Source organism: Oreochromis aureus, linkage group 3 (genome assembly GCF_013358895.1).
Source record: "Oreochromis aureus strain Israel breed Guangdong linkage group 3, ZZ_aureus, whole genome shotgun sequence".
In the NCBI taxonomy this organism is placed as follows: Eukaryota; Metazoa; Chordata; class Actinopteri; order Cichliformes; family Cichlidae; genus Oreochromis; species Oreochromis aureus.
In genome coordinates, this window is record NC_052944.1 from 108103585 (window position 1) to 108125254 (window position 21670).

Consider the following 21670-nt stretch of genomic DNA (forward strand, 5'->3'; position numbering starts at 1 on the left):
GGATAAAACCTAAACGATACCCATCCCTATTTATGATTTAAACCTGATTAGTTTAGGGCAGCCAGTAACAATGAAGAGTGGTTATATTTCTCAAAGTAAAACAGGAGAAGATATCTTCTGCTGCTCTGTAAAGTACCTGACAGCAGCATCACATGATTTGTTTTAATTGAAATCAAACATTAGTTAGCTTAGTGAGAAGAGCTCCTCCATCTCTGCTGGACGTCACATGATCAAGCTGAAATTACTCTCACTTTATACACGTCATCTTTTCCTCACCCCGTGTGCTTCATACTGTTTACTTCAGGGGTCCCCAATCCCAGTCCTCGAGGGCCGGTGTCCCTGCAGGTTTTAGGTCTCACCCTGGGTCAACACACCTGAATCACATAATTAGTTCATTACCAGGCCTCTGGAGAACTTCAAGACGTGTTGAGAAGGTAATTTATCCATTTAAATCATCTGTGATGGATCAAGGACACATCTAAAACCTGCAGGGACACCTGCCCTCATGGACTGGGATTGGGGACCCCTGGTTTAGGCACTCGGTAATTAAAATTGATGTATGGCTTGTTTTGAGAGCGCAAACTGTCTCAAGTTGCAGAAAATCCTCATTAGTGGAATTTGTAGCTGAGATTTGGCAGTGCAACTTTTTTCTAAAGTCATACAAATGTCAAGTAACTTCTTATTATAAACCTGGCACGGCAGCCATTATTTCTGACCCTGTAAACGGACCTCAGTCACAAACCTGTCACCATGACTGTAATGAAGATGGATGATAAATACAAAGATCTCGCCAGTTTTGTCTAATAATAGATGAATTACCATGTTGACATATATATGTTATATTATGTTATAATATACAGACTGTGAGCTGCTGTTAGAGTGTTAGGGACTCACCGAGGAGGAGGAGGAGGTGCAGAGGGGTGGCTGCCGGCTTCATGGTGTCTGGATGTCGACTGAGTACGTGGTCATTGAGCTATGGAGAGATGCCCGGTTTCATCACTTCCTGCTCTCATGTCAGCGTGCTGCTGTAGGGAGTGCCAACACAGCACAGTGTGTGAAAGCAGCTCAGAGAGCACAGGCTGACTATGGCTCTGCTCATTATGGGGTCTTCACCATGTTGGTCCCACAGCATTCACTTCACTATTTATACAGCATCAAATCACAGCAACAGTTGGCTCAAGGCACTTTATACCGTAAGGTAAAGACCCTACCTGCCTGGCGATAGTGGGATGTTTGATGGATTTAGTTATTGAAGTGAGTCCATGAGGACAGAGGCAGAAAGACAACAGGCCATCCTGAAAAAGTATGAGTAATAATGCTCGTGTACTCGCTGCTCTGAAGCTCAGTAACATTAATGATGTTACACAGCAGGAATAAAAAAACAACAGCATGATGTTTTGGTCACAAATACATGATGTAGTGAGTAATCATCATCTTTGCTTCTGTTGCTGTTTGAACTGTGCTGTTATTTAGTTTTTTATGGTCCTGAATTTAAAGAGTGCAGACTGCAGCAGTTTCAGATCCTCTCTCTGATCACCAGGAGATTAAAAACGATGAGACAACTTCAACATGATTCATCTGCAGCTTTAAACAACTTATTCATAATAAGACAATTAGTGATGAATGTATGATTATAATGTGACGATCTTGTAAAATTTTACCATGTGTCTTATTTGCAGAAGCAGATGTTTTGTCTTGTACAGTCTGTCACTTTAAGTGTGAACAAGCTGTTTTCACACAATTTAAATCAGAAGTCAGACTGCAGATAAGATCAGCTCAGCTCTGTGCTGTGGTTAAAACAAGCTGCTGCTGTCTTCATGCGCAGACCATGAGCAGAGATGGGCAGTAACGCGTTACTTGTAACGCGTTACTGTAATCCGATTACTTTTTTCAAGTAACGAGTAATGTAAGGGATTACCATTGCAAAAACGGTAATTAGATTACAGTTACTTTCCGTAGGAACGCTGCGTTACTGCGTTACTAAAACCGTGAGTTTTTGCGAGAATGTCTCATGATAGTGACGTAAGCGAGTGCGACGTTCGTGACAACAGCTGTCTGCAGATCAACAATGGATAATATATCAAGTATGGGAGAGAGTATGAGCGTGCAGCGTTTAAAGCGTGGAAGTACTGACCTTACTTTGAGTTTGATTCCATAAAAAGTGACAAAAACATTAGCGTCCGTTGTGCGTGGGAAGAAAACGTCTTTTTACAGCGAAAAAAACCCCTTAACTTCCAAGCAAGCGCCGAGTGCGCTACGACTGTAATGTGAAACTCACAGAGAAACTCATGATTCTTCCACTGACCGCCGCGGCACACCTGCACCAGGCTAAACCTCCGCCTACCCCCGTCCTGCTTTACAGGTGAAAATAGAGCAACTAGCCTTTGACTTTATTTATTTTCTGCTGTGTTTTACTTGCATCTATTTGAAAGAGTGAGTGTAAACACAAAAAAATATTTTATTTTATGTACTGGAATGTGCAGAAAATAGGTTTAAATGTTAAACAAATTTCTTCCGGTCAGAGAATGTTGCATATAATTTAATTTTTGCTTGATGCATAAAGTTAAAAGATTAAAACTAATAAAACAAGTTTTAAAAGAGACATTTCCATTTGATTACATTTTGTATGATGGATTATGCAGAAAAAGTAGAATTGGGCTGAAAGATCTATCGCTTTATCACCTATTCAGGTTGTAAATCGTGTTTTTAAAAAGTAACTAAGTAACTAAGTAACTAAGTAATTAATTACTTTTGAAAATAAGTAATCAGTAAAGTAACGGGATTACTTTTTTGGGGAAGTAATCAGTAATTAGTTACTGATTACTTTTTTCAAGTAACTTGCCCAACACTGACCATGAGTCCGAACTGTGTTTAACCCTTGTATGGTGTTCGGGTCTGTGAGACCCGTTTTCAGTTTTTTTCAAAAGAAAAATTAAACAATTAATTATTTTTTCAACCTGAAATTCATTGGCTTTGGCTTATTTTCTGTGAAGAACATAAATCTGAACTAATTTTCAACAACCTCATACTGTACCTCCCCCCACGCATTTACATTACATACAAGGTGTTCGGGTCCACTGGACCCAGGTCTAATAAAAGTGTTGAAAGTGTAGGTCCTGTGTTCCCACACTCTGTCTTCCTTCTTTCTGGTGCTGCTGATAGTGTTTTCTTCCCCTCCTGCTCCTGTACAAAGTTGCAACATTGTTGAAAATTCAACTATCAACACCTTCTTACACCTCTTACATTCCCGCACATTTTACCCTCTTTCTTGAGGGATCCAAATTTTATTTTCTCTTACCCTGTCCCACCTGCAAATTAGGGGCATAATACTATAAATAACACTTTGCCAGTGTGGTTGTTTATCACAACTGATCAAGATGGCAAAAGTTTATCTGCTGCGAGGACCTTCCAATTGATTTTGGAAGAGAGAGGAGCTTCGGATGATGACAAAGAGGTTTCAGAATATTTCACATTTCTGAAAATTTCTGAGTCTGACAGTGACTTTAAAGAAGAGGATGAGGTTGAGCACCATTTAGTAACAAAACAAAGACGAGTACCCCATCAACAGCCAGCTCCAGGACCAGAACAAGCCCACCAGACAGCAGGTGAAGAAATATAGATGTCAATAACTGGTGAAATTGAATGGTCTTCTTGCCCAAGAACTGAGCCAGCCTGCAGAGCTGCTACTGTGATAAGCCAGGGCCAACACGGCTGACAGTTACTCATGTGCAGGACATCAAGTCTTCATTTGAGCTTTTCATCCCAGATTCCATCCAGAAAATTATTCTGGATTGCAGTAATCTAGAAGGAAGCTGTGTTTTTGGAGAGAGGTGGAAGGAGATGGACCAAATTGATCTAAGAACCCCAAAGGCCTACTTTGGGGTTCTTATCCTGGCAGGAGTTTTCAGGTCCAAAGGGGAATCCACAGAATCCCTGTGGGATGCAGAAACCAGCAAGAACCTTTCCGTGCATCAGTGTCTCTGGAAAACTTCCACAAAATTTCCAGGATTATCCGTTTTGATAACGGAGACGACAGACCAGCTCGATGGCAGAGAGACAAGCTAGCTGCCATCAGTACAGTGTGGGATAAGTTGGTGCACCACTTCCCCTTGTTTTACAACCCTGGGCCTAATGTCACCATTGATGAGCAGCTGATCCCATTTAGTTGTGAAACATATTGCTTCACGTGTAAATGTGTTGTGTCTTTCCACTCACTCCACTTGATTATAACTGATTTATTTTTTTTATAACATTTTATAAAAAAAAAAAAAAACGAGAAGCACATTAATTCATAAATGTGATCTAACAAAGGTAAAGGGAAAAAATTAACCATGTTTGCTGTTCATATGGCTTGTAATTGGGATGAAGTAAAAATCTGTTGAGTAATTTAACATAAAATTGTTTGATAGTGTTAATTTGGAAAGCCAAAACTCTAGCGGGTCCACCAGACCCATGAACACTGGCTGAGTAACAAAAATACAAACACCACACAAGGGTTAAACACTATAATTTAGCCAGCAGCAGCAGCCCACAGTAACCTGCACATCAAAGACACATACCCAACAGGCTGGGTCATCAGAGTTACTGTCATAGAAGTCACAGAAGTAACTTCCGTCAGAGGAGTCAGAGAGATACAGATGACAGGAGGAAATGTTAACCTTCTCCAAGTCTGTATCAGCTGATCCACAGTCCGCAATGAGTCCTCCTTTGGTCCTCTTCACTGTCCATCGATCAACTGTCTGTCCATCATAAAAACAGACACTGAAGAGGATCCACTGAAGAACTTTTGAAGGTCTGGACTGACAGAGACACTGGAGGACACACACACAGACACACAGTCAAAATGTATTTGCATGTATGTGTGTTCCTGTTGGAGTCTCACTGACTGTTTTCACTTCCATCAACTCACCTGCAGAAACAGTCAGTGCAGACAGCAGCAGCACACACACACCTGCAACAGGAGGCCAGAGGTCACGAAAGATGGATAAAAGATGGCACCGGTGAGGTTGACTGCTGTGCTGGATGCTCTGACCTAACTTTTTCATTTTTTGCTGATTTTTGTTACTTTATGCTCTATCTGCCTTAATCTTACATCGGCGTTATGGAAAGAACACAAATCCGCTACAGTGGAGATGCTCTTGTTTCTATTTGTTTATAATATACACAGATTTCGTTGTGTTTAACTCCCAACCCAACCTGGCCAAGGGAGATCCTAAGGAAGAACAAAGGATAGGACCCTAAGCAACGGCCTCGAGGGAAACGAGCTGGCATCAGGAATAGGCTAAGGGCTCGCGCACGCCATCACCCATGTCCAGTATGCTGGTAGCCAATGTTCAGTCCATCAAGAACAAGCTTGATGACCTCAGGGCCAGACTTAATTTCCAGAGAGACATTTGGGACTGCAACCTCCTCTGCTTCACTGAGACATGGCTGTACCCAGTGATACCGGACCACGCTATGCAGCTGGCAGAGCTCTTTTTAGCTACTACATCAATTGATCAACAAATCGATTTACTCTGCCTTACAGAAACCTGGTTGCAGCAGGATGATTATGTTAGTTTAAATGAATCAACACCCCGAGTCATTCTAACTACCAGAAACCCCGAAGCACAGACCGAGGGGGCGGTGTGGCAGCAATTTTTCACACCAGCCTGTTAATTAACGAAAGACCAAGACAGACTTTTAATTCATTTGAAAGCCTGATGCTTAGCCTCGTCCACCCCAGCTGTAAAACTCAGAAACCAGTCTTACTTGTTATCATCTATCGTCCACCTGGGCCTTACACAGAGTTTCTCTCTGATTTCTCAGACTTTTTATCTGATTTAGTGCTCAGCTCAGATAAAATAATTATTGTGGGTGATTTTAACATCCATGTAGATGCTAAAAATGACAGCCTCAACATGGCATTTAATCTGTTGTTAGACTCAATTGGCTTCTCTCAAAATGTAAAAGAACCCACCCACCACTTTAATCACACTCTAGATCTTGTTTTAACATATGGCATAGAAACTTAACAGTTAACAGTGTTTCCTGAAAACCCTCTGCTGTCTGATCATTTCCTGATAACATTTACATTTACAATAATTGATTACACAGCAGTGGAGAGTAGACTTTATCACAGTAGATGTCTTTCTGAAAGTGCTGTAACTAAGTTTAAGAATATAATCCACCCACTGTTATCATCTTCAATGCCCTGTACCAACATAGAGCAGAGCAGCTATCTGAACGCTACTCCAACAGAGGTCGATTATCTTGTTACCTCCTCACTACGTACGACTCTGGATACTGTAGCTCCTGTGAAAACTAAGGTCTCAAATCAGAAGTACCTGACTCCGTGGTATAATTCTCAAACACGTAGCCTAAAGCAGATAACTCGTAAGCTGGAGAGGAAATGGCGTGTCACAAATTTAGAGGATCATCATTTAGCCTAGAGAAATAGTTTGTTGCTTTATAAGAGTGCAGTGGGTCCGTGCTTTGTGTTTACGTCTTTGTGCAGAATCCGTGTACCTGCTCTCATTTATCATTTTAGCTGTTTGGTGGTTCTATTAAAAATCGATTCAGGATTTTAATGAATCGATCAAAATCAGTCATTACTAGTTAACGTTAAAGGGATGGTTGGCTCAACAGTACACTGACTTTTTGTCAGCCTGGCTGCAGCGCTGAAGAGAAACCTGGGGTTGTTCTTATTTTCTTCAATCAGTGAGACTTAGAGCTTTTTATTGTCATTGTGCAGTTTCCTGCACAGCGAAATTGGGTAGCTGGACCACAAAGGTGCTAAAGTAAGAAGAACAGAAACCAATATACAACGAAGGCGGAAAAAAAAAAAAAAAAAAATTAAATAAATAGAATAAAATAAAAAGCAGTGTATATGTATACATATGTGAGTGGAACTATATACATGGTGTATGTGTAGGAAACATTGAAACAGACTGGGACCAAAATAAATGAGGAACAGTGTTGGGCAAGTTACTTTGAAAAAGTAATTCAGTTATAGTTACTAGTTACTTCTTCAAAAAAGTAACTGAGTTACAGTATTCTAACAGTAATTAATTACTTGAAAAGTAACTATTGCGTTACTTTAAAAAAAACGTTTAACCCTCTGGGGTCCATGGTATAATTGGCCATTTTTAACTACTTTAGATTTTCCCTCCACATTTTACCTTTAAAAACTATTTACTTTGCCTTGCACAACCTCACGTGCCTGAATTTACAGTCATGTTTTCATGTTGACATACTGTATTAACACAATTGATCTAAAATCAGACAAAAAAAAATAAAATCAGAGTAGAAAAAGTGATATATTTTTTTACTGCAACAACCATAAACATCTTTGATGAATCATATTTCATAACTTCAAATGCAAATATTAATTGTCAATTTTAAAATCCTATGCACAAGTTTTGCAAACAACAAAGTTATTTGCATCCATTTACCTTTTACCCTTTTTTTAAATAACCATTTCAAACTATTTACAGAACAATCAGCTGTTCTTCAATAAGATGCCACACAAATTATTTGTGCCACTCCAAAACAATAATTTCTGTCCACTATAAAGGAGAACATCACAGCCTGATACCTGCAGGTCTGACAGCAGCAGGTGTATCACTGCTGTTTCTACCTGAAGACAGCAGTCGCCTCATTGTTCTGACACACAACACAAAACTATCCACAACACTACACACTAACTAAACAAGACAACACATTAACTACACACTCCAAACACGCTAAAGGTCACAAATCTCACATATCAAAACTCTCTCTCTCTCTCCAAAAGTTGAATCTGTTCATCTTTTCAGCGTTTCAGCGTTTTGTGGGAGAAATGTTTCGTCACTCATCCAAGTGACTTCTTCAGTCTCAGCTGACTGCAGGTTTCCCCAAACCTTATAAACAGTACATTTGCATAATGACTGAAACCAGCCCACTGAAGGAACAATGGGCTGTGAGGTCAGTTCCTTGATCATAATTATGCAAATTCCCATGACCATTGATCAACTCCCTCTCTCTTTTTTTTCCCGCTGGCTCTCTCTCTCTCTCTCTCTCTCTCTCTCTCTCTCTCGCTGTCACTCCTAAAACTTCCCCCTCTTCCTAAACAATCAAATGCCATGTTGCCATATCATTTTTTGATTGGTCGACATGGTGCATTTTCCACGAACACAACAGGGCAGTTTTTTTGTTTTGTTTTGTTTTGTTTAATTGTTGGTCATAAGCAGAGAGTGCTTGCTAGCGCTGTCCTTAGAAGTTAAACGTGACGAAACTATTGAGGAAAAAACATGCGTACATGAATGGTTTTCATGACTCTGGTTTTACGTGGCCTATCAACACAATTTAAAAACTGGTGTATACCACCTTGTTGCTTTGTCATGTTAAAGTGGTCATGTGATTAGCTTACCACGACTTCTTTCTCTCCCGACGGCACGGACACAGTTGGGGCTAAAAGCCGACAGCTCACTGATTCTAATGTTTTGGCGGGTCCGTGCTTTGTGTTTACGCCCTTTTTGCACTGATTCTGAAGCTGTAGGTTTTATCTCTCTCCAAAAATACTGACTGAACCAGCAGCAAACGAAGATCCAAACTACGCTTCACATAAAAATCGTCATGAACTCCCTCTTACTTTTGCTGTTTTGCTTCCACCACGATAAAATCACACTTCATGCACAGCTCTCTCTCTCGATTTCTCTCAGTGTACTCCAAGAACAGTTTCCCATCTTAAAATCTGTTTTCTGCAGTATTCGCTTGCTTGTTACGCACAAGTCTACCGTTGTTTACAGCGCTGTTGGCCGCTGTTTTATTTCCTTTTACTTACTTCTGAAAAGAAAGCGTCATTTCTGCTGTTCAATAGGCTACTGAACAAATTTAAACTTTTTAAAATTATGCAAAATTGCAAAATGCTTGGCTGTTTCTCTAATAAAACCTCTGTAACTTTGCTCTGCCTTACTTCAGCAGCATCAGGTAATGTTCATATGTTAATGGTTTTCTTTCGTTTTTGATCTACTGCAGAATATTTTTATAAAATCCCAGGCCAGGAAAATCACCTTCACCTTTTTCTGTGTTTTATCTTCAGCTACTTTGACACAAAGGCATCTGCTGTAATGCTTAAACCTTTGATAAAGTTTTGCAAGTGTCAGCTTTCTTTTTATAGATATAAAAATATGGAAATGTACTGACGCATGATCTGAATTATAAGTAGTGTCTGAGGCAAAATTTCCCAGATTAAAACCGAATCGAATTGAATTAAATCGAATCGTGGATCGAATCGATTCGGGACCTTGTGAACCCTGTGTGTCTTACCTTAATGACCTTGTAGTACCATATCACCCCATTAGAGCACTTCGCTCTCACACTGCAGACTTACTTGTTGTTCCTAGAGTATTTAAAAGTAGAATGGGAGGGAGAGCCTTCAGTTTTCAGGCCCTCTTCTGTGGAAGCAGAGGTTTCATCCTGTTAAAAGGGAGTTTTTCCTTCCCACTGTCACCAAAGTGCTTGCTCATAGGGGGTCATATGATTGTTGGGTTTTTCTCTGTATCTATTATTGTAGGGTCCATTGTGCAAAATAAAGCGCCTTGAGGCGACTGTTGTTGTGATTTGGCGCTGTATAAATAAAATTGAATTGAATTGAATTACCACATGGACAGAACAATGGAATCAGTGAACAAAAGAGGTGGTGGAGTGCGTTTGATGGTGAACAACAGATGGTGCGACAGCACGAACATTTCCGCACTCACACGCTCTTGCTCGCCCAATCTGGAACTTTTGATCATTAAATGTCGCCCTTTCTATCTCCCTCTGGAATTCACTGCAGTCATTGGCTGCACTTTTTATATTCTGCCTCATGCGGACTCGGACACTGCCTTATGTGAGCTACATAAGGCTCTCACACAACAACAAGCAACTCACCGGGACGCCGCAGTCATTGTTCTCAATCTCAAACACACATTTCATAACGTTCACCAGCACATCACCTGCCCCACTAGGGGCACTAGGACACTAGACCACTGCTACACTCCTTTCAAGAACTGCTACAAAGCACAGTCTCTGTCAGACCACGTGCCATCTTCATCATGCCTGTTTACAAACAAAGGCAAAAGCAGGAAGCACCAATCAGGAAAGAGATCGCATGCTGGACGAACAATTCAGTGACCGTGCTGCAGGATGTGGTAGATGACGCATACTTGGACATGTTTCGACGCAGCTCTGATGACATCAACATGTTTACGAAAGCGGTTGTGGGATTCATCGGGAAACTAGTGGATGACACAGTGGAAAAAACTATCATCTGGACATTTCCCAAAAAGAAGCCACAATGCTCTGAGATTGCGCTAACCATGAATAACGTGTTTTGGAAACTGAATGAAAATTGAAACCGACAGGCTCGAGCAAGCCAGGATATTAGTTTACAGAGGCTGTTAAAATGATATGTCTAAGGTTAAAATATTGGTGACACAATAATTTCATCCTAATGGTACTGACATATTTGTAAGGTTAATTTTTGAGACAATATATCATGAGGTAGTCATGATTTTGCAAATATTCCACCTTGTAGTGCAGTTTGCACAAATTATTTTAAAAATGCACTCACCCTACAAACATTACTGATGAGTGACTCATCAGTAAAGACAAAAAGGAAAAGAAAAAAGAAACAGGGCAGGGTTCGGTGGTTGAATCATCCGTCCCCACCAATGCCAAAACCAAATCTATGCCCTTGCTGTTTATATCAAGTAGTGCAAGATCAAAACCAGGAAGATTATGATGAACCTCTCCCAACGATGGACTCTTCTCTCTGTTGAGGTCTGGGATGTGCTTCAGCTCCCTTAAGGCCAAGAGAGAGAGAATGAGGAGGAGCTTCTTCTCTCAGGTTATTCAGGCCGTGAACCAGGTGTAGGACTGGACTGTCATACATCATGTTAGCACACGCAGTCTGTTTATTTGCCCACTTTTTATAATTCTACACTTCTTATAATTTCTTTCTTAAATTGTTACTTGCACATTCTTTTTTACTGTAAATTTCTAAATTTTAAATCTGTAAATTTTTTATATTTCCTTATTGTAATTTAATGGTTGGGCATCGCACAGCAATAAGCACTTCACCACATGTCGTACCATGTATGGTTGTGTGTGTATCTTGATGCATTCTCAATCATCCAGGAAAGTAAATCTCCAAAAGTTGATTCTGTTCATCTGGACGTAGCTTTTTGTGGGACACATGGTTCGTCACTCATCCAAGTGACTTTTTCATTCTTCCGGCGCCGCTCCGAGCTGGCAGCCAGTATCAGCAGCTCCGACCTGACCGTCCTTTTTTCTCTTTAATATATGTTTCTCTGTTGTTTTTGTGTTTATTGTTTTTGTTTTTCTATTGTGGACTGCTGTCCCCCACAATGGAGCTCAGATTTCTATGGACAATGGTGTTCTTTATTACATTTTTTACGGCATCTTTGTCCGGAGAGCGCGTGGAGGTCCGACCTCCCATTGTTTACAGCAGGGATCAGCTGTTAGCCCTCGGAGCCTCCGCTGCCATGCCTACCGCCGAGCAAGCTAACAACCCCAGCGAGGTGAGGAGGAAGAGACGCGGTACTCGGGCCGGGATCGGGCGTCGCAGTAAAGTTAGGAGGTACCGGCCAGCGATTCCATCTATTATTATGGGGAATGTGAGATCTCTCCCCAATAAAGTAGACGAGCTGGCAGCCCTTACCCGACAGCAGAGGACCTACAGGGAGTGCAGCCTGATGTGCTTCACAGAGTCGTGGCTAACTGCGCTAACTCCGGACTCACACGTAAACATGGATGGTTTTCATCTGATCCGGGCCGACAGAACAACGGAGAGTGGTAAGAAGAGAGGTGGGGGTCTGGCTGTGTTTGTGAACGATAGATGGTGTAACTCTGGGCATTTAGCTATCAAAGAGACGCTATGCTGTAAGGACATTGAGCTGCTAGCGGTTAGCATGAGACCGTACTATCTACCGTGAGAGTTTACACACGTGATTATGATAGCTGTGTATGTCCCGCCCTCTGCTAACGCTGCAGCAGCCTGTGAGGTCCTGCACACTGTACCCAGCAGACTACAAACACAGCACCCTCAGGCCCTTTTCCTGATCTCTGGGGACTTTAATCACATCTCCCTGTCCTCCACTCTCCCCACCTTCACCCAGTATGTTACCTGCCACACCAGAGACAATAAAACATTGGACTTATTGTATGCCAACACCAAGGAGGCATACAGCTCATCACCTCTCCCTCCCCTGGGGGGCTCAGATCACAATTTGGTTCATCTCCAGCCTGTGTATAAACCTTTAGTACACAGAGAACCAGTTGTGAAACGCACAGTAAGGAAATGGTCGGCAGAGACTGAAGAGGCCCTGAGGGACTGTTTCCATTCTACTGTGTGGGACAACCTCTGCAGCCCCCTGGAGGATGACCTCAACAACATCACAGACTGCATTACGGATTACATGAACTTCTGTGTGGACAACACCGTACCCATCAAAAAGGTACGTTGTTTTTCTAACAACAAGCCATGGATAAATCCTGAAATTAAGGCTCTCCTCAAGGAGAAGAAGAGAGTCTTTAGATCTGGAGACAAACAGGAGCTGAGAGTTGTTCAGAAGAAGCTGAAATGGAAGATAAGGCAAGGAAAGGAAAACTACAGGAAGAAGATGGAAGAGCAGCTGCAACAGGACAACATCAGAGGGGTTTGGAACAGCCTGAAGACAATCTCAGGACAAAAACCAACCCCCCAGGCTGCAGGAGACTTGGGGTGGGTGAATGACCTAAATAAATGTTTTAATAGGTTTGATCAACCACCCACCCCTCCCACAGCATCGTCCCCCCTGCTGCAATCTCCTTCATCTTCAGGGACTGCCTGTCCTTCATCTCAGGACTTCACACCTCTCAGCTTCACACCTCCCAGCTCCCAGTCATCACACCCACCCCCGGCTTCTGTGGACTCCAACATACACACCCCTCCCCCAAAACCCACTCTCTCCATCTCAGCACTTCAAGTGAGGAACGAGCTTCGCAAGATCAAGGTGCGTAAGGCTGCAGGTCCAGATGGCGTCAGCTCCAGGCTCCTGAGATGCTGTGCAGATGAACTGTGTGGCATCCTAGGTTATCTGTTCAACCTGAGCCTGTCACTGGGGAAAGTACCACAGCTGTGGAAGACCTCCTGTGTGGTACCGGTACCAAAGACCTCCCATCCCAAGGACCTCAGCAGCTACAGGCTGGTAGCCCTGACATCGCATCTGATGAAGACCCTCGAGAGGTTGGTTCTAAACCATCTGCGCCCCCTGGTGAGGTCTTCATTGGATCCACTACAGTTTGCTTACCAGTCTGGCATTGGGGTGGAGGACGCCATCATCTACCTCCTGCACCGAGCTCTGACTCACCTGGAGAAGCCTGGAAGCACTGTGAGGATCATGTTCTTTGATTTCTCCAGTGCTTTCAACACCATCCAGCCACGACTTCTGAGAGACAAGCTGGAGCTATCGGGAGTGGACCACCACATGTCCCAGTGGATACTGGACTACCTCACAGAACGTCCACAGTATGTGAGGTCACAGGGCTGTGTCTCGGACACGCTGGTCTGCAGTACGGGGGCCCCACAGGGAACTGTGCTGGCACCGTTCCTCTTCACCCTCTACACTGCAGACTTCTCCATCAACTCCCCACGCTGCCACCTACAGAAGTTCTCTGACGACTCTGCCATAGTCGGCCTCATCACAGGTGAGGACGACTCAGAGTACAGACAGTGGACTCTGGACTTTGTGGACTGGTGTCAGCAGAACCACCTGCTGATCAACGCGGGAAAACCAAGGAGTTGGTGGTGGACTCGGAGACGCAGACCCACCACACTGACACCGGTGAACATCCAGGAGTGGACATTGAGATAGTGGACTCTTATAGGTACCTGGGTGTTCACCTGAATAATAAACTGGAGCCACAACACTGATGCTCTTTACAGGAAGGGTCAGAGCAGACTCTACCTGCTGAGGCGGCTGAGGTCATTTGGAGTACAGGGAGCGCTTTTAAAGACCTTCTATGACTCTGTGGTGACATCTGTCATTTTTTACAGTGTTGTATGTTGGAGCAGCAGTTTATCGGCAGCTGAGAGGAAGAGGTTGGACAAACTCATCAGGAAGGCCAGCTCTGTTCTGGGATGCACCCTGGACCCAGTGCAGGTGGTGGGAGGCAGAAGGACTCTGGCCAAAATAACATCTCTGATGGACAGAGTCTCCCACCCCATGCATGGAAATGTTGCTGAACTGCAGAGCTCCTTCAGTGACAGACTGCTGCATCCTAGATGCATGAAGGAGCGTTTCCACAGGTCCTTCCTCCCTGCAGCTGTCAGACTGTACAATCAGAACTGCTCCCAACAATCATAGATGTTTACATCAGCACTGTAACTGCAATAAGTTAATTAACCGATTCGCACTACAACCTGGTTTGCCTCTTATCTGTAGTTATTTATATTTAATTTAATAACTGTACAATACTCTGTATATAGTAACCATTGTCCTTAATGTAAATATTTAAGAAAAATTGTGTATGTTTCTGTTCTGTGTCCTGTGTACTGTTTGTTTGTATATGTGTCTTTTTGGCTGCTGTTACAACCAAATTTCCCCTTGTGGGACAATTAAAGGATTATTCTATTCTATTCTATTATACGGTGGGGCCAGCACTTACTATGGGTTCACCCGAAACCTTTGCTAATTGTCACCTACTCCTCTTTTCACACCTTGGCTCGTGTGATTAGGAGAGGATCAATAGGGGGTCCATTATCTCTCTTGGGGGGACACTCCCACAGATCTTCAAATCTGGGACTCTCCACCATTTGACCTCAGAACTGAAGAAGCTTCTCGGATGAAACGTCTTCAAGAAACTTAAAGAAGTCCAGACGCTTTTCTTTCCAAGCTGCTTAGACTACCATGACCTGGATGACTGAGAACCTTCATAGATACATTATCTGTAGTTCCCCCTGTCCATTTCTCTCATGGTTGTGTCTGCTGTTGCAGTATGTTTTCCTTGTTACACTGCAATAGGTGTAGGCAGGGGCGGTCCTAGCCGGTTTGGTGCCCACATAAAAAACATATTAAGGATTGTACATTTATATATGTTAATGTGAAAACTGTTGTTGGAACCATACTGAATTTAATTTGATAAATATTTTATAGAGTGAGAGAGAAAGAGAGAGAGAGTAATAATAATAATAATAATAATAATAATAATAATACATTTTATTTAAGAAAGTGCCTTTCAAAACACTCCACTGTACAAAGCAGAATAGAGACGAGCAATAACAACAACAAACATAACAATTTACAAATTTATAAGGATAAAATGTAGAGCAAATAAATAAAATAAATTAAAATAGCAGAATGGAGAAGCTTATGTGGTGTAGGCTATTGTGAACAGGTGAATTTTGACTCTGGCCTTAAAAAGAGGGAGGGAAGTGATGTTTCTTATCTCAGGAGGAAGGGAGTCCAAAGACGGGGGCAGAGCAGCAGAAAGCCCTGCGCCCCATGGTGGCTAGCCAAGGGGAAGGGACGGAAAGAGAAAGAGGGGAAGAGGATCTCAGACACCAAGCAGGAATGGTGATCTGGACCAGGTCAGAGAGGTATGAAGGTGAGAGATGATGGAAAGCCTTGAATGTGTACAAAAGTATCTTGAAATTGATGCGGCATTTAACCGGAAGCCAGTGAAGCTGCTGCAGAACAGGGATGATGTGGTGCATAGAAGGGGTCCTGGTGATAATACGGGCAGCAGAGTTCTGGACATGTTGAAGCTTATGGATAGATTTTTGACTAGTTGCAGTAGTTGCAGTAATCGATCCGGGAAGTGACCAGGCTATGAATAAGAATGGCAGTGGCATGAGGGGAGAGAAAAGGATGGAGACAATTAATGTTATGGAGTTGGAAATATGCAGACCGAGAGATGTTATTGATGTGTGAGTTAAAAGATAGATAGAAGGTACTATTGAGGATGACACCCAAACTTTTCACACATGGGGAAACGGGGAGTTATTGATTGTAATAGAAAAGCTCTTAGTTCTGGATAGTGTTGGTTTAGTGCCTACCAGGAGAAGTTCTGATTTAGAGCATCTCCTGGAGAGAGAGAGAGAGAGAGAGAGAGTATGCAAATGGCTAACAAACAGCTATTATAATTCATCATACATTGAGAATAGCAGATACTATATCAGAAATACACCTCTTCCAATTAATGGCTAATTAACATTATGCTGTACACAGTCCAAAAGATTCAATAAGTCACATCAGTGTCTACTGTTTGTCTACTGTTTACTATCATAGCCAAGTGGCTAACAAAGGTAAACAGAAGTTTTTCCAGTCCCTACTAGTGAATGTTATCTTGTTTCAGGATACATAATACCTGACATTATCCAAATACACATCTGCTTACCTGGATCTTTTGCTCGTTTCTCCTCTTCTTTTCTGTTTTTTTCTAAATTGAGGACCTGATGGCTTTGACCTTTTCTTATCCATTTTTCATCAGTAATTTTGCACTCCAGTATTAACACCCAACCCCACAACATAGACTAATGGACCTACACCTTGTACAGGTTTTTTTCTGGGTTTTCACACAACCCAGGAAAAATAATTAATACATAATGGGCTTGGACTGACAATATTATGAATGAAATGTGCACTATTTGGAGGCAGCCCGCCCCCTCCCCTTTCGACAGGTTGTGAGTGAGCAACAGCAGCAGCAGACGCACCGAGGGCCCTCTCGCTCACTTTTCGTGTATATGTGTGTGATAGAATTTAGAAAACACATCAGTGCAAATTATAAGTGTATCATAATGTCTTCAGTTTTTATGTTTGTTGTAGGGCTGTCAACATTAAAGCATTAACGGCGTCATCATGATTAACATGATTAAAAATGTTAATGCAATCAACCCATCTGGAGCCCAGAATGGACAAACTTTGGACAAACTGCCCAAAATGTGTTGACAGAGACATTTGAGGGATTTTGAGATTTCTGCGCTCCAGATAGATAAATTTTAATTGCATTAATTGAGATGACAGCATTAACATTGACAGCCCTAGTATGTTGGCTTGTTTTTATTTTGTGAGCTGGTTATTAGATGCTGCTCCAGACAGCCAGATAATCCCCCGCCGTACCGCCCTCTCCTCCCTGTGTGGCAAGCAGCAGGCGCACCTCGCAAACGGAGAGTGCCTTTATTCCCGCAAATGAGTAATAGAACACTGATTGGTGCTCGTGCAATTTTCTTTGCCGATGCTATGATGCTGGCCCCACCACGATGCCGCCCTGAGCAATCGCCCATGTCGCCCATATCAAAAACCACTACTGGGTGTAGGCTGCTGGGGGATTCCCATGATGCATTAAGTGTTTCTTCTTCAGTCACTATGTGTTTATACACCTCTCTGCATATAATTATTGGTTATGATTAATCTCTGGTCATATGATTGTTGGGTCTTTACTTTTCTATACACACACACACACCAAGTTACTTTTTGCACAATACTCAGTAATTTGCATATTTCCATTGCACCCTTGTGTCTTGTGTCTGTGTCGTGCTGTTCTGTCTAGTGTTGCACTCTCTTGTCTTGTTTTTTTTTTTTTTCGCAATTTTTGCACTTTGCACTTTATGTTGTCCTGTGTTTGTCTGTTATGTGTCCTATGTAGCACCAGGGTCTCAGAGGAACGCTGTGTTGTTTCGCTGTGTACTGTACCACTGTACATGGTTGAAATGACAATAAAAGCCACTTGACTTGAACTATGGCTGATGAGAAGATTATTTATTTATTATGGTTTACTGTATGCTGATGAGGTTAGCCTGAGAGTGCTAACACCACCAAGCTGTAATAGAAACAGGAACAAACAGAACAAAGACAAACATCACATCTCCAAGAAAGACGAGTCCTCACAGACAGAGCTGATCTTATCATGACTGTCACTTATGTTTTTAATGTGAAAACAGCTCAATCAAAGCTCAGGTGTCAAACTGTCCCTCACAGCACATCTGCTTTTCTTTAGTGTGAATAAATTCATTGTTTGCACAGTTTTATCTCTTCAACTCTGAGAAGTGACCACAGAGAAAAACAGGAACAAAGACTTCTTACTGTGTCTTAAACTGAAAGGAAGAAATAAAAACAACCTGCAGCTGTCACCTCATTTAAACTGTTTTTTAAACTGAAATCCTAAAACGACCAAACATCTCTGCATTTAAACCATTTACACTGAGAAACAAAGGACATGTGGTTTTACACCACCCAGGTCCTGATAGTGGGCCTTTACTGCTGAGGGCCCACTGCCACTAAAAGTGTTTGATCCATTTAATTCATTCATCTGTTAAGTTAAAAAATCTAAACATTTAAGCATAATAGACCCGTCCATCTCTGGACAGTGGCTAACCTCCCTGATCCAGATACACAAGCCAGACAAAGATGATACAAAACCAGAACATTACAGACCAACTGCTTTAACTTCTGATGTTTGCAACATAATGGAGACATTAATGGAAAGCTGATATACTATATAGAAACAAAGGCTATATATATATCAGGATCAAAGTGTTTTAGCAGATGTAGTGTTGGGTAACACATTTTAAGAGGTCAGCTGGTAATCTTTTGGTCGAAGCATGGTTGATTTTACAGGAGATGGCCAGAGTTCAGTGTCAGCTGTTTTATTGGACAAGTTCAGCAAAACATAAAGAAAGAAAATAGTAATAACGATGCACCGGAGGGTATGTGTATGCCATTAAATATACTGATGGAGCAGTTGTGCTTAGTGTACATTGTGGTGAGGGTGTGTTTTGGGGGGAACCACACGTCATGTCTACTAAAAACTGGAAGCTCTTTCACACTGTAGTGTGTGCTGAGGCTGATCGTTTCAATTGCAGCTCTGACAATTTTAATTTTCTCAGTGTATGTGAAGACAGGGAAAGTCTTATTGCTACAAGAGGGCTTGAAAACTGGAGATTAAATCCTTACCCTCTAAACCTCGAAGAGCGCACGACATGGTTTAAGGACTTGTTTTTTATACAGTGGTGCGACTGGAGAGCACACTGATGCAGTGTGCTGCAGTCTGTTTCTGTATGAAGGCTGAGGGAGTGGAACCAGCAGGTGATGGAGAAAGTCATGATGCTTTCCAGGAAGGCATAGTAAAAAGTCATCATGATGGGTGTGCTGACAAGAACTCTGTCTCCAACATTCAGCTGTGACGCAGTGACATTCTTATCAAATCTGGTTTTGTTACGTTTCATCACCTTTTCTGAGTTTTCGATGGCCAGCTTGTAACTTTCTTGCAGGTCCAAAGGCTAAGTCCACCGGTAAGCGAGGTTGGCGGCCAAACATAAGTTCATATGGTGAGAAACCTGTAACATAATTTCTTGTGCAATTGTATGCATGCACCAGGGGTTTTATGAAATCTTTCCAATGATATTTCTGTTGAGCTGTTAGTGTTCCTAGCATGTCCAGTAATGTTCGGTTAAACCGTTCTACAGGATTGCTTCTTGGATGGTATGGAGTGGTTCTTATTTTGTGGATCCCAGCCATTTCACAAAGCTCTCGGATGATTCTGGATTCAAAGTCAGGACTTTGGTCACTGTGTAAACATTCTGGAATACCATAATGCACAAGAAAGTTGTCCCATAAACATTTGGCAGCAGTCCTGGCTTTCTGGTTTGGTGTTGGCACAGCAATGGCATATTTTGTGAAATGGTCGGTTATAACGAGTTTGTCTTTGACTCCACGATCTGGTTCCACAGAGAGAAAATCCATACACACCAGTTCCATTCATCAACAATAATCAACATCAACATTTATGTTATGATAAATTATGTAATAACTACAACAAAACCCTTAGCTTTGTGGAAATGCTTGGCGCAGACTAATATGTGAGCTGGAGTGTCCTGAAAGGTTACATTAGGTCTGCAATCCTGGCCATCCGTCACCTCTTTGTTACTCCGGAAATAAGGCTTAAACAATTTCTCTTCCACAACGTAATCCGATAAAAAACGATCTCTTTACCCGTCGGCTTCCTGTGGCTGTCATGCGACCGGCTATTGCAGTTAATAATACAACAGCTTCTTGCCATTTTTTATGTTTCTTTTTATAACTGCGTGACTGTTTTCATGTGAAAGCCTGTGTGCGCTAGTACCTCTTGCCACTCGTTCCCAGAATCCTTTGCGGTTTTACCCCAGAATGACGTCACATTTTCAATCTCTATAGTCTTCTGGACAGTGAGCTCACACTCTGCTGCCACCTAGTGTCCATGTGTCCTCACTGCAGCGCTGCCCTGCTGATGCTGTTTGTTGCATGTTGCCGTAGAAACCTTCAGTCCAGCCATGGTGTGACTGACAAAATCCCCCTGTGCTCACAGTAACAGCCCACTCTCTCCACTCTGACATGTTTGCTTGTGTTTGTGAGGAATTGAGGTGTTATTTTTCTGCCATTTTTATTATTTCATTTTACTATTTCTAGTTTCATTATTTTGTTATTGCTATTGCATCATAATCATATAACAAGCATCTGCATTGACGCATTTATTAATAGTGATATTGCATTTAGATGTTTAAAAATATTGGCACCCAATTAAGCTTTATTACAGGTGCATAAGCACTTTTGTCATGATTCGGCTGTGTGGCAGGCAGGAAGTGGACCCAAACGCAAGCTCGCGGAGACAGGAATAAACTCAAAACGCAGCTTTATTGCTGGACAGGAAGACCATACAAACTAAACTGGAAACTAAACATATTGCACGGAGAAACACACGGCCATGAATGAGGGAGAACGCGACACAGGACTGAGGGAGACGCGGACCTAAATACAGAGGGTTAACAAGGGGAGTGGGCGCACACGGGGAACACAGGTGACACTGATAATCATAACGGGACAGGGCAGGAGTGAACACAACATGACTCATACTGACGAGGGACTGTCAAAGTAAAACAGGAAGTGCACAGAGGTTCAGACAGGCGGAGAGAGAGAGGACAGACATAACGGGCTGGGGAAGACATTGAATGAAACACAAGGAGGGGAAACGAGGGCTCACAGATACACAGAGGGGCACACAGGGGGTAAAAGTCACAAGGGGAAATCAAATAAGAAACAAGTTAACAGAGCAACCCAAGAACCATGGCCTAAATAAAGAACAAAATACAAAAATACATGAAAACTAAGAATGCTGGGCCAACATGGCCCAGGATCATGACAACTTTAAACTGTTGAGTTGGATTTATAATCTTAAATGTTTATATGCAGACTGCAGTGTGAAAGAGTAACTCTGGTCGTGTCCAAATTCATCCTGCATCCTCCTGAGGCCGCATTTGTAGACCGATTACGTCACAGCGACGCGCCGAAGGCTGTCCAAATTCATAGCCTGCTCCGAATGCAGCCGACAAATGGGTCCTCATTTTCTCCGAATTGGAGGATGGGTCTGATGTATCCTTCTTTGCCCACCATATCCCAGAATTCATAGCGCGGCCCAGCCAAACTCTAGTTACCGGCAATGGCGGCCGGTACTACGTTTTAAAATTACTCTTATTCATTTTTCTGGGTCACAAAATAAACTTTTAACATATTTTCAGGCGAGAAAGTAGCTGTGTAAACATCAAATATCTGCTCGGTTTATCAAGATATCGCATATTTGGAAAAGTGCTTCGACGTTTTCGGAGACGCCTGCTACCCACCAGCTCGATAGC